The 15,075-nt window shown below is 40.2% G+C and overlaps 1 pseudogene; it reads right to left on the bottom strand.

The window, feature by feature from the left end:
• Positions 1 to 395: 395 nt before the first annotated feature.
• On the bottom strand, positions 396 to 1,359 carry LOC149723074 (uncharacterized; annotated as a pseudogene).
• Between the last annotated feature and the right edge of the window lie 13,716 nt (positions 1,360 to 15,075).

Genomic DNA, 15,075 nt, shown 5'->3' with positions numbered 1-15,075 from the left:
ACTTTTTTTAAGTTTATGCAGATGACTGGCAAACATGCCATGCCCTGTTGTTATCACTTGGCCAGTTGTTGGGAAGGCATACCATGTATCACGTACGAGTAGGCTGTTGATTCTAAGGTTCGACAGAGCCTTAATCCCAGCCTGGCTGTCGCTATAAATGTTGACAGATTTTCTATCAGTACCATCATACAGCAGTTCTTTGGCAACCATGTTAATTACTAGGATCTCTGTTTGGAATACTGAAGGGTATGATCCGAGGCTTACTGAAACTTGTTTAATCTCGGTGCACCTCGTGATCAGGTAACCTTAGATCCTTGGATCCATCTGTGTAACAGACTATTCCGTCAGACTGGTGAGGGTCTGGTGGCTTAAAAGTGCTGCTATCTTCAATTATGGTTCGGAAACTGTGATCGAAGTGCAGTGAGGGGATACATCTGTCGCATAGGTAAACCTGGCTCTGGGCCATAGAATGTGTTACTGGAACCATAACGAGCTTGTTCCCCAAATGGTCCGAATGACCAGGTATCCAGTGTAATCGTACGTGATTTCCAGTTGCCAGTTGTTGTAAGGCATACCATGATGTATCACGTACGAGTAGGCTGTTGATTCTAAGGTTCGACAGAGCCTTAATCCCCCCAGCCTGGATCCCGTTCCATTAACCGTCTTGGATCTATCTGTGTAACAGATTATTCCGTCAGACTGGTGAGGATCTGGTGGCTTAAAAGTGCTGCGATCTTCAATTACGGTTCGGAAACTGTGATCGAAGTGCAGTGAGGGGATACATCTGTCGCAAGGAAGTGAAAGGGATTTGATCTTCTTTGATATCCGGTTACAGATGTATGTGTGCCGTTCATTGTGTGAAGTGTAGTAATCTCCACCTATCCCATTGCCGCAGTGTCTTCAGGCGATGGGGTATGTAGACCGCGTTGCCTTGTAGATGAAGATGCAAGAGAGGAAGGTTGAGAAGTGCCTCTAATGCTCTTGTAGGGGTTATTTCATGCCAGTCGCTGGCACTTTCTGAGTTTTTCCTGCAGGGTAGTGCTAAACGTTGCTCTGACCCACACCATGCAGGCAGCATTGGTCGTACAACTTGGCAGTAAAGCCACATCATGGACTTAGGATTCAGGCCCCAGCGGCGGCATTGAGCTAGTGACATAGTCGCAGTCTTGATGCGGTTGATACAGTGGGGTTTCCATGTTAGTGCTGAATCCAGAGTGATGCCAAGGTATTTGACCTCACTGAACAGCTTGTAGTTCATTGTTTAGCGTTAGTGGCTTTATAGACCACTTACGCCGCTTGGTGAAAATGACAACCACCGTATTTGCTGGGGCAAAAGTCATGTAGTTAGTTTTTGCCCATTTCTCGAGACGTTTAAGTGCCGATTGGTCGATGTCACCTACAACACTAGATACCGGTCCTGTGACAGTTATGCAGACATCATCCGCATATGCCTGTACTTTCGCAGCATCTTTTAAGGTGAATTGAAGTAAGAGGGTGTCAACAACTAGGTTCCACAGGATTGGAGATAGTATACCACCATGTGGGCATCCTTTTGTTACACGCTTGACTTCCGTGTGACCATGGATCTCTGCAGTTGCCACGCGGTTGAGGGGCATGTTGGATATCCATCGTATGACTTTCCTATGCACATGACGAGACCGTACAGGTTCAATCATAGATTCGAGAGTTGCGTTAGAGAAAGCACCTTCAATGTCTGAAAAGATCCCAAGACCAAATTGGCCGTTGAAAACAGCCTTCTCAAATTTAGTGGTCACTGTATGTAGTGAATTCTCTGACGAGACTAAGCATATTGGTATTCGTGAAGGGGGTAGTCGCGAAGGGGACCTGCCTGTAGATACCAATATATTAGCCTTTCCAGCCCTTTCAGGAGAAAGGAGGTGAGGCTAAGTGGGCGATAGGATTTGGCTGAATTGTAGTCTTCTTTTCCTGGTTTGTAAGGGAAGACTACTTTGGCTTCATTCCATCGTGATGGGACATGACCTATTTTCAGTGAAGATGAATATAGGTTTTTGAGGTGGGGTACCAGGATGTCGATTCCTCTCTGTAGTAAAACAGGGTATGTCTTATCCCCAGGCCTGCACTTTTGTAAGGATCAAATGATTTGATCGCTTCTTTCACTCGATTTTCGGTGACAATTCTTGTTTCAAGTTCGTTATCCTCCAACACAAGTGAAGGATCAGTGTGCTGATGTCGATGGGAGATGTTCACATCATCCGGGAAGTGTGCATCAAACAGGACGTTTAGCGCTTCACCAGGTGTGGAGGTAAACTCCCCATTTCGTTTGCGCAGCGACCCTATTTGGTGTGACTTCGAACCTTTCAGTACACGATGAAGGCGCATGGCTGCTGGAAGGTTGGTTACTTCGCTGCAGAACTTGCGGCGTGAGGCACGTTTGCTTGATCGAATCTTCGCTTTGTAGGCTCGAGTTGCTTCCTTCGGGCACTCCAATCTGAAGCAGATTTGGAGCTTTCTTGTGTGAGCGCTTTGTCAACTTTCGCAATAAAGTTAGCTCTGCAGACCACCAGCTCTGTCAGCGAGTTGAGGATCTCATTACCAGGCGGCATGAACACTCAAACGCAGATGAGATAGCTCCCTCCACTACCATGGAGTACTTCGGAAGCTTATGAGGAATCCCGGAGAGAGACGTGTTCAGATGAACTACATACTTGTCCCAGGTGGTATTTCGAACATTTCTGTAGTGTGCAGGGACGTTTAGCGCTTCACCAGGTGTGGAGGTCAACTCCCCATTTCGTTTGCGCAGCGACCCTATTTGGTGTGACTTCGAACCTTTCAGTACACGATGAAGGCGCATGGCTGCTGGAAGGTTGGTTACTTCGCGCTGCAGAACTTGCGGCGTGAGGCACGTTTGCTTGATCGAATCTTCGCTTTGTAGGCTCGAGTTGCTTCCTTCGGGCACTCCAATCTGAAGCAGATTTGGAGCTTTCTTGTGTGAGCGCTTTGCCAACTTTCGCAATGAAGTTAGCTCTGCAGACCACCAGCTCTGTCAGCGAGTCGAGGATCTCATTACCAGGCGGCATGAACACTCAAACGCAGATGAGATAGCTCCCTCCACTACCATGGAGTACTTCGGAAGCTTATGAGGAATCCCGGAGAGAGACGTGTCCAGATGAACTACATACTTGTCCCAGGTGGTATTTCGAACATTTCTGTAGTGTGAAGGGTGGGTGGAATATTCCCTGTCGACTTGGAGTGTTGCACACTGTCATGGAACTCATCAGAAATTCTAGGAGTGCAGTTCCTCTGTTGTTACAGTCGGTACTTCCCCAGAAAGTATGATCAGAGTTGGCATCCGTGCCAATAATGACGTTGGTGTTGTTCAGTTCACAATGGGTGATCAGCTCTTCCACCAGCTGAGGAGGAGGGGCATTTCCGTCGTCACCTGGCATGTAAACGGAGGAGAAAATAAAATGGTTATTTTTATTAATATTGGTAGCAATAGGTGCACATGTCCCTTTTCGTAAATTGAGCCAGTGGCCATGTGACGAGGTTGCTGGATGCTATAAAGCTGTAGGTAATATTATTCCAAATTCTTTTTTTTATTTACATACCGGTATATATAGCACTAATGTCAGTACTGCACAAACCAACTTCAATCTTTGTTACCTTTAATGGACATTTCATCAAAAACAACAGAAACTTGGTGATCGTGGTCTTCAATCGAACCAGGAGTGTGCAGAGATTTTAAAAGATCAATATTGATTCCACTTTCATTTTTCATGTTATTTCTGTTAAATACTTTTGTAAGTGGTTGTTAGCTACAGTGTGTTAGAAACACACCTGTACTTCCTCAGGGTTCTTTCTGAAGGTAGCTTAAGAATACCGGAATCTTTTAAAAGGCAGTAGCTTCTCCGACTATGCGAATAAAGAAGTAACGCATATCTAAACAGCAATTAGGAATATCTTGTAAGTGTGGCTTGTAATTTATCAAAAATAAATATAAACCTCATTAACTCGGGATGGAATCGATATCCTTTATTTTTCGCGCTTGTTTAGTTTTTTCTGTTCGGACCAAAACAATTGATGAAAATCACATCAACTTTCCCTTGACTTTGTACTGAAAATAACCAACAATAGTATAAAAAGTGTAATAAAAGTAAATCAGCCACTTTTTTCTCCAGATCTTGTATTCTGAAATAATTTGACATTGATAATTGATATTATTGATATACATTGATAATTGATATTATTGATATATATATATATATATACAGTACTAACATCATATTTTTTTCTTTAATTGTATATTTTATTCTATTGGACAAATTCGAACTTGAAATCCTTTTCAAAGGTATGTTCTTGGTTTGATTCTCATAACTTTCCTTGTCCTGTTTTTTCTTTCTTAACTTAGCATTCATGGCAACACAGCTCCCGCAGTGATTATCAATACCATGAACAACAGGTACTCCTATAAAAACATCAATTTAATGCAAATTATGGGTCTTTTTTCTATATTCTAAAATGAATCTATCCTTGCAATTTTTTGTACTCCTATAAAAACATCAATTTAATGCAAATTATGGGTCTTTTTTCTATATTCTAAAATGAATCTATCCTTGCAATTTTTTGTTGTGTTGTAATATTTGATAAAGGCATAAAACATCCCTGAAAGATCCTTACTAAACTGAAACTATACCTTTTTGCTAAAAACCTTCTCACCAAATGGTGTTGGTTTACACTTCATTGAATGTAGAACAACTTCATTAAAATATTTTGAATAATCAATGTCTAATCCAGCACATATCTTCATTTTTGTTACATTTGCAATAAAAACAGTGGGGTACCGTTGGCCCCTTGCCACTCCATTTCCCAGTTTTTTTTCTCTCTCGAGCAATGTGCGTTTCTTGTAAAAAAAGTTACAGTATCGTTTGTTTTGTAAATAGCGAAAAATAGTTTACGTTTTTTGTCGTTTCTTAGGCCTGCTACATTAAAGGTTGCAAAATTTACAGTCATTGGAAAGTTGTTATTAAAGTTTTCTAACACCAATATCAACATCGTGTTCATATTCGAAACCACAGCTACATTTAAATGATGTTTGCGGCTCTATTTCCTTGATATACCTTTTTCCGCAGTCGCAGTGGATTAGGCGACATTTGCATTTAGCGGTATTGCTACCCCCCTACTGTTGTTGGTACCGTTGGCCCCTTGCCACTCCATTTCCCAGTTTTTTTTCTCTCTCGAGCAATGTGCGTTTCTTGTAAAAAAAGTTACAGTATCGTTTGTTTTGTAAATAGCGAAAAATAGTTTACGTTTTTTGTCGTTTCTTAGGCCTGCTACATTAAAGGTTGCAAAATTTACAGTCATTGGAAAGTTGTTATTAAAGTTTTCTAACACCAATATCAACATCGTGTTCATATTCGAAACCACAGCTACATTTAAATGATGTTTGCGGCTCTATTTCCTTGATATACCTTTTTCCGCAGTCGCAGTGGATTAGGCGACATTTGCATTTAGCGTTAGTGCAAGCTTTACTTAAGGGTTTACCAAGAAAATCGTTACATTGATTGCATTTAATGTGAGGAGTACCTTTGGCAGTTCGCACATTCGTATGCTCCATCTTCCAACCTGTATTCTGGTTGTACCGTTTTACAACACGGCATCAGTAGCATAGTTTCCTTGCATACTGGAATTGCGTTTAGCGTTAGTGCAAGCTTTACCTAAGGGTTTACCAAGAAAATCGTTAAATTGATTGCATTTAATGTGTGGAGTACCTTTGGCAGTTCGCACATTCGTATGCTCCATCTTCCGGTTGTACCGTTTTACAGCACGGCATCAGTAGCATAGTTTCCTTGCATACTGGACATGCAGTTGTTTCACTATCGAAGCTTGTGAGGAATAGGTCGCTTCCGCAGCACACTTTGGATATCAAAAATTCGTTGCTGGCCCAGCAGAAGTAACTTTCTGATTGTTCTGTGGGCCCAGCAGAAGTAACTTTCTGATTGTTCTGTGGTGAGTCCTTCCATATTGCACTTTGGGCAGTTTACCGGTAGTTTCTTCTCACCGACGCTAGCCGACTTGGCTCTAGTGTTCCTTACGTCATCAGGGCTGGGGGATAAGCTCACTTTTTTCGAGCAGCGGTTGTTTCGCTCTCCATAGCAGTTAACGCCTCCTCCTGCGAGTCATGGGCTACCTGAGGCAGCGTGAACATTTCTGTAGTGTGAAGGGACGTTTAGCGCTTCACCAGGTGTGGAGGTCAACTCCCCATTTCGTTTGCGCAGCGACCCTATTTGGTGTGACTTCGAACCTTTCAGTACACGATGAAGGCGCATGGCTGCTGGAAGGTTGGTTACTTCGCGCTGCAGAACTTGCGGCGTGAGGCACGTTTGCTTGATCGAATCTTCGCTTTGTAGGCTCGAGTTGCTTCCTTCGGGCACTCCAATCTGAAGCAGATTTGGAGCTTTCTTGTGTGAGCGCTTTGCCAACTTTCGCAATGAAGTTAGCTCTGCAGACCACCAGCTCTGTCAGCGAGTCGAGGATCTCATTACCAGGCGGCATGAACACTCAAACGCAGATGAGATAGCTCCCTCCTCCACTACCATGGAGTACTTCGGAAGCTTATGAGGAATCCCGGAGAGAGACGTGTCCAGATGAACTACATACTTGTCCCAGGTGGTATTTCGAACATTTCTGTAGTGTGAAGGGTGGGTGGAATATTCCCTGTCGACTTGGAGTGTTGCACACTGTCATGGAACTCATCAGAAATTCTAGGAGTGCAGTTCCTCTGTTGTTACAGTCGGTACTTCCCCAGAAAGTATGATCAGAGTTGGCATCCGTGCCAATAATGACGTTGGTGTTGTTCAGTTCACAATGGGTGATCAGCTCTTCCACCAGCTGAGGAGGAGGGGCATTTCCGTCGTCACCTGGCATGTAAACGGAGGAGAAAATAAAATGGTTATTTTTATTAATATTGGTAGCAATAGGTGCACATGTCCCTTTTCGTAAATTGAGCCAGTGGCCATGTGACGAGGTTGCTGGATGCTATAAAGCTGTAGGTAATATTATTCCAAATTCTTTTTTTTATTTACATACCGGTATATATAGCACTAATGTCAGTACTGCACAAACCAACTTCAATCTTTGTTACCTTTAATGGACATTTCATCAAAAACAACAGAAACTTGGTGATCGTGGTCTTCAATCGAACCAGGAGTGTGCAGAGATTTTAAAAGATCAATATTGATTCCACTTTCATTTTTCATGTTATTTCTGTTAAATACTTTTGTAAGTGGTTGTTAGCTACAGTGTGTTAGAAACACACCTGTACTTCCTCAGGGTTCTTTCTGAAGGTAGCTTAAGAATACCGGAATCTTTTAAAAGGCAGTAGCTTCTCCGACTATGCGAATAAAGAAGTAACGCATATCTAAACAGCAATTAGGAATATCTTGTAAGTGTGGCTTGTAATTTATCAAAAATAAATATAAACCTCATTAACTCGGGATGGAATCGATATCCTTTATTTTTCGCGCTTGTTTAGTTTTTTTCTGTTCGGACCAAAACAATTGATGAAAATCACATCAACTTTCCCTTGACTTTGTACTGAAAATAACCAACAATAGTATAAAAAGTGTAATAAAAGTAAATCAGCCACTTTTTTCTCCAGATCTTGTATTCTGAAATAATTTGACATTGATAATTGATATTATTGATATACATTGATAATTGATATTATTGATATATATATATATATACAGTACTAACATCATATTTTTTTCTTTAATTGTATATTTTATTCTATTGGACAAATTCGAACTTGAAATCCTTTTCAAAGGTATGTTCTTGGTTTGATTCTCATAACTTTCCTTGTCCTGTTTTTTCTTTCTTAACTTAGCATTCATGGCAACACAGCTCCCGCAGTGATTATCAATACCATGAACAACAGGTACTCCTATAAAAACATCAATTTAATGCAAATTATGGGTCTTTTTTCTATATTCTAAAATGAATCTATCCTTGCAATTTTTTGTACTCCTATAAAAACATCAATTTAATGCAAATTATGGGTCTTTTTTCTATATTCTAAAATGAATCTATCCTTGCAATTTTTTGTTGTGTTGTAATATTTGATAAAGGCATAAAACATCCCTGAAAGATCCTTACTAAACTGAAACTATACCTTTTTGCTAAAAACCTTCTCACCAAATGGTGTTGGTTTACACTTCATTGAATGTAGAACAACTTCATTAAAATATTTTGAATAATCAATGTCTAATCCAGCACATATCTTCATTTTTGTTACATTTGCAATAAAAACAGTATTGCTACCCCCTACTGTTGTTGGTACCGTTGGCCCACAGAATTTCCCCTTGCCACTCCATTTCCCAGTTTTTTTTCTCTCTCGAGCAATGTGCGTTTCTTGTAAAAAAAGTTACAGTATCGTTTGTTTTGTAAATAGCGAAAAATAGTTTACGTTTTTTGTCGTTTCTTAGGCCTGCTACATTAAAGGTTGCAAAATTTACAGTCATTGGAAAGTTGTTATTAAAGTTTTCTAACACCAATATCAACATCGTGTTCATATTCGAAACCACAGCTACATTTAAATGATGTTTGCGGCTCTATTTCCTTGATATACCTTTTTCCGCAGTCGCAGTGGATTAGGCGACATTTGCATTTAGCGTTAGTGCAAGCTTTACTTAAGGGTTTACCAAGAAAATCGTTACATTGATTGCATTTAATGTGAGGAGTACCTTTGGCAGTTCGCACATTCGTATGCTCCATCTTCCAACCTGTATTCTGGTTGTACCGTTTTACAACACGGCATCAGTAGCATAGTTTCCTTGCATACTGGAATTGCGTTTAGCGTTAGTGCAAGCTTTACCTAAGGGTTTACCAAGAAAATCGTTAAATTGATTGCATTTAATGTGTGGAGTACCTTTGGCAGTTCGCACATTCGTATGCTCCATCTTCCGGTTGTACCGTTTTACAGCACGGCATCAGTAGCATAGTTTCCTTGCATACTGGACATGCAGTTGTTTCACTATCGAAGCTTGTGAGGAATAGGTCGCTTCCGCAGCACACTTTGGATATCAAAAATTCGTTGCTGGCCCAGCAGAAGTAACTTTCTGATTGTTCTGTGGGCCCAGCAGAAGTAACTTTCTGATTGTTCTGTGGTGAGTCCTTCCATATTGCACTTTGGGCAGTTTACCGGTAGTTTCTTCTCACCGACGCTAGCCGACTTGGCTCTAGTGTTCCTTACGTCATCAGGGCTGGGATAAGCTCACTTTTTTCGAGCAGCGGTTGTTTCGCTCTCCATAGCAGTTAACGCCTCCTCCTGCGAGTCATGGGCTACCTGAGGCAGCGTGAACATTTCTGTAGTGTGAAGGGACGTTTAGCGCTTCACCAGGTGTGGAGGTCAACTCCCCATTTCGTTTGCGCAGCGACCCTATTTGGTGTGACTTCGAACCTTTCAGTACACGATGAAGGCGCATGGCTGCTGGAAGGTTGGTTACTTCGCGCTGCAGAACTTGCGGCGTGAGGCACGTTTGCTTGATCGAATCTTCGCTTTGTAGGCTCGAGTTGCTTCCTTCGGGCACTCCAATCTGAAGCAGATTTGGAGCTTTCTTGTGTGAGCGCTTTGCCAACTTTCGCAATGAAGTTAGCTCTGCAGACCACCAGCTCTGTCAGCGAGTCGAGGATCTCATTACCAGGCGGCATGAACACTCAAACGCAGATGAGATAGCTCCCTCCTCCACTACCATGGAGTACTTCGGAAGCTTATGAGGAATCCCGGAGAGAGACGTGTCCAGATGAACTACATACTTGTCCCAGGTGGTATTTCGAACATTTCTGTAGTGTGAAGGGTGGGTGGAATATTCCCTGTCGACTTGGAGTGTTGCACACTGTCATGGAACTCATCAGAAATTCTAGGAGTGCAGTTCCTCTGTTGTTACAGTCGGTACTTCCCCAGAAAGTATGATCAGAGTTGGCATCCGTGCCAATAATGACGTTGGTGTTGTTCAGTTCACAATGGGTGATCAGCTCTTCCACCAGCTGAGGAGGAGGGGCATTTCCGTCGTCACCTGGCATGTAAACGGAGGAGAAAATAAAATGGTTATTTTTATTAATATTGGTAGCAATAGGTGCACATGTCCCTTTTCGTAAATTGAGCCAGTGGCCATGTGACGAGGTTGCTGGATGCTATAAAGCTGTAGGTAATATTATTCCAAATTCTTTTTTTTATTTACATACCGGTATATATAGCACTAATGTCAGTACTGCACAAACCAACTTCAATCTTTGTTACCTTTAATGGACATTTCATCAAAAACAACAGAAACTTGGTGATCGTGGTCTTCAATCGAACCAGGAGTGTGCAGAGATTTTAAAAGATCAATATTGATTCCACTTTCATTTTTCATGTTATTTCTGTTAAATACTTTTGTAAGTGGTTGTTAGCTACAGTGTGTTAGAAACACACCTGTACTTCCTCAGGGTTCTTTCTGAAGGTAGCTTAAGAATACCGGAATCTTTTAAAAGGCAGTAGCTTCTCCGACTATGCGAATAAAGAAGTAACGCATATCTAAACAGCAATTAGGAATATCTTGTAAGTGTGGCTTGTAATTTATCAAAAATAAATATAAACCTCATTAACTCGGGATGGAATCGATATCCTTTATTTTTCGCGCTTGTTTAGTTTTTTCTGTTCGGACCAAAACAATTGATGAAAATCACATCAACTTTCCCTTGACTTTGTACTGAAAATAACCAACAATAGTATAAAAAGTGTAATAAAAGTAAATCAGCCACTTTTTTCTCCAGATCTTGTATTCTGAAATAATTTGACATTGATAATTGATATTATTGATATACATTGATAATTGATATTATTGATATATATATATATATATACAGTACTAACATCATATTTTTTTCTTTAATTGTATATTTTATTCTATTGGACAAATTCGAACTTGAAATCCTTTTCAAAGGTATGTTCTTGGTTTGATTCTCATAACTTTCCTTGTCCTGTTTTTTCTTTCTTAACTTAGCATTCATGGCAACACAGCTCCCGCAGTGATTATCAATACCATGAACAACAGGTACTCCTATAAAAACATCAATTTAATGCAAATTATGGGTCTTTTTTCTATATTCTAAAATGAATCTATCCTTGCAATTTTTTGTACTCCTATAAAAACATCAATTTAATGCAAATTATGGGTCTTTTTTCTATATTCTAAAATGAATCTATCCTTGCAATTTTTTGTTGTGTTGTAATATTTGATAAAGGCATAAAACATCCCTGAAAGATCCTTACTAAACTGAAACTATACCTTTTTGCTAAAAACCTTCTCACCAAATGGTGTTGGTTTACACTTCATTGAATGTAGAACAACTTCATTAAAATATTTTGAATAATCAATGTCTAATCCAGCACATATCTTCATTTTTGTTACATTTGCAATAAAAACAGTATTGCTACCCCCTACTGTTGTTGGTACCGTTGGCCCACAGAATTTCCCCTTGCCACTCCATTTCCCAGTTTTTTTTCTCTCTCGAGCAATGTGCGTTTCTTGTAAAAAAAGTTACAGTATCGTTTGTTTTGTAAATAGCGAAAAATAGTTTACGTTTTTTGTCGTTTCTTAGGCCTGCTACATTAAAGGTTGCAAAATTTACAGTCATTGGAAAGTTGTTATTAAAGTTTTCTAACACCAATATCAACATCGTGTTCATATTCGAAACCACAGCTACATTTAAATGATGTTTGCGGCTCTATTTCCTTGATATACCTTTTTCCGCAGTCGCAGTGGATTAGGCGACATTTGCATTTAGCGTTAGTGCAAGCTTTACTTAAGGGTTTACCAAGAAAATCGTTACATTGATTGCATTTAATGTGAGGAGTACCTTTGGCAGTTCGCACATTCGTATGCTCCATCTTCCAACCTGTATTCTGGTTGTACCGTTTTACAACACGGCATCAGTAGCATAGTTTCCTTGCATACTGGAATTGCGTTTAGCGTTAGTGCAAGCTTTACCTAAGGGTTTACCAAGAAAATCGTTAAATTGATTGCATTTAATGTGTGGAGTACCTTTGGCAGTTCGCACATTCGTATGCTCCATCTTCCGGTTGTACCGTTTTACAGCACGGCATCAGTAGCATAGTTTCCTTGCATACTGGACATGCAGTTGTTTCACTATCGAAGCTTGTGAGGAATAGGTCGCTTCCGCAGCACACTTTGGATATCAAAAATTCGTTGCTGGCCCAGCAGAAGTAACTTTCTGATTGTTCTGTGGGCCCAGCAGAAGTAACTTTCTGATTGTTCTGTGGTGAGTCCTTCCATATTGCACTTTGGGCAGTTTACCGGTAGTTTCTTCTCACCGACGCTAGCCGACTTGGCTCTAGTGTTCCTTACGTCATCAGGGCTGGGATAAGCTCACTTTTTTCGAGCAGCGGTTGTTTCGCTCTCCATAGCAGTTAACGCCTCCTCCTGCGAGTCATGGGCTACCTGAGGCAGCGTGAACATTTCTGTAGTGTGAAGGGACGTTTAGCGCTTCACCAGGTGTGGAGGTCAACTCCCCATTTCGTTTGCGCAGCGACCCTATTTGGTGTGACTTCGAACCTTTCAGTACACGATGAAGGCGCATGGCTGCTGGAAGGTTGGTTACTTCGCGCTGCAGAACTTGCGGCGTGAGGCACGTTTGCTTGATCGAATCTTCGCTTTGTAGGCTCGAGTTGCTTCCTTCGGGCACTCCAATCTGAAGCAGATTTGGAGCTTTCTTGTGTGAGCGCTTTGCCAACTTTCGCAATGAAGTTAGCTCTGCAGACCACCAGCTCTGTCAGCGAGTCGAGGATCTCATTACCAGGCGGCATGAACACTCAAACGCAGATGAGATAGCTCCCTCCTCCACTACCATGGAGTACTTCGGAAGCTTATGAGGAATCCCGGAGAGAGACGTGTCCAGATGAACTACATACTTGTCCCAGGTGGTATTTCGAACATTTCTGTAGTGTGAAGGGTGGGTGGAATATTCCCTGTCGACTTGGAGTGTTGCACACTGTCATGGAACTCATCAGAAATTCTAGGAGTGCAGTTCCTCTGTTGTTACAGTCGGTACTTCCCCAGAAAGTATGATCAGAGTTGGCATCCGTGCCAATAATGACGTTGGTGTTGTTCAGTTCACAATGGGTGATCAGCTCTTCCACCAGCTGAGGAGGAGGGGCATTTCCGTCGTCACCTGGCATGTAAACGGAGGAGAAAATAAAATGGTTATTTTTATTAATATTGGTAGCAATAGGTGCACATGTCCCTTTTCGTAAATTGAGCCAGTGGCCATGTGACGAGGTTGCTGGATGCTATAAAGCTGTAGGTAATATTATTCCAAATTCTTTTTTTTATTTACATACCGGTATATATAGCACTAATGTCAGTACTGCACAAACCAACTTCAATCTTTGTTACCTTTAATGGACATTTCATCAAAAACAACAGAAACTTGGTGATCGTGGTCTTCAATCGAACCAGGAGTGTGCAGAGATTTTAAAAGATCAATATTGATTCCACTTTCATTTTTCATGTTATTTCTGTTAAATACTTTTGTAAGTGGTTGTTAGCTACAGTGTGTTAGAAACACACCTGTACTTCCTCAGGGTTCTTTCTGAAGGTAGCTTAAGAATACCGGAATCTTTTAAAAGGCAGTAGCTTCTCCGACTATGCGAATAAAGAAGTAACGCATATCTAAACAGCAATTAGGAATATCTTGTAAGTGTGGCTTGTAATTTATCAAAAATAAATATAAACCTCATTAACTCGGGATGGAATCGATATCCTTTATTTTTCGCGCTTGTTTAGTTTTTTCTGTTCGGACCAAAACAATTGATGAAAATCACATCAACTTTCCCTTGACTTTGTACTGAAAATAACCAACAATAGTATAAAAAGTGTAATAAAAGTAAATCAGCCACTTTTTTCTCCAGATCTTGTATTCTGAAATAATTTGACATTGATAATTGATATTATTGATATACATTGATAATTGATATTATTGATATATATATATATATATACAGTACTAACATCATATTTTTTTCTTTAATTGTATATTTTATTCTATTGGACAAATTCGAACTTGAAATCCTTTTCAAAGGTATGTTCTTGGTTTGATTCTCATAACTTTCCTTGTCCTGTTTTTTCTTTCTTAACTTAGCATTCATGGCAACACAGCTCCCGCAGTGATTATCAATACCATGAACAACAGGTACTCCTATAAAAACATCAATTTAATGCAAATTATGGGTCTTTTTTCTATATTCTAAAATGAATCTATCCTTGCAATTTTTTGTACTCCTATAAAAACATCAATTTAATGCAAATTATGGGTCTTTTTTCTATATTCTAAAATGAATCTATCCTTGCAATTTTTTGTTGTGTTGTAATATTTGATAAAGGCATAAAACATCCCTGAAAGATCCTTACTAAACTGAAACTATACCTTTTTGCTAAAAACCTTCTCACCAAATGGTGTTGGTTTACACTTCATTGAATGTAGAACAACTTCATTAAAATATTTTGAATAATCAATGTCTAATCCAGCACATATCTTCATTTTTGTTACATTTGCAATAAAAACAGTATTGCTACCCCCCTACTGTTGTTGGTACCGTTGGCCCACAGAATTTCCCCTTGCCACTCCATTTCCCAGTTTTTTTTCTCTCTCGAGCAATGTGCGTTTCTTGTAAAAAAAGTTACAGTATCGTTTGTTTTGTAAATAGCGAAAAATAGTTTACGTTTTTTGTCGTTTCTTAGGCCTGCTACATTAAAGGTTGCAAAATTTACAGTCATTGGAAAGTTGTTATTAAAGTTTTCTAACACCAATATCAACATCGTGTTCATATTCGAAACCACAGCTACATTTAAATGATGTTTGCGGCTCTATTTCCTTGATATACCTTTTTCCGCAGTCGCAGTGGATTAGGCGACATTTGCATTTAGCGTTAGTGCAAGCTTTACTTAAGGGTTTACCAAGAAAATCGTTACATTGATTGCATTTAATGTGAGGAGTACCTTTGGCAGTTCGCACATTCGTATGCTCCATCTTCCA

Source organism: Ciona robusta, unplaced genomic scaffold (assembly GCF_009617815.1).
Source record: "Ciona robusta unplaced genomic scaffold, ASM961781v2 AP042751.1".
NCBI classification, from domain to species: domain Eukaryota; kingdom Metazoa; phylum Chordata; class Ascidiacea; order Phlebobranchia; family Cionidae; genus Ciona; species Ciona robusta.
Note: the sequence above shows the minus strand (reverse complement) of the source record. Positions and strands in the feature narration are given on the sequence as shown.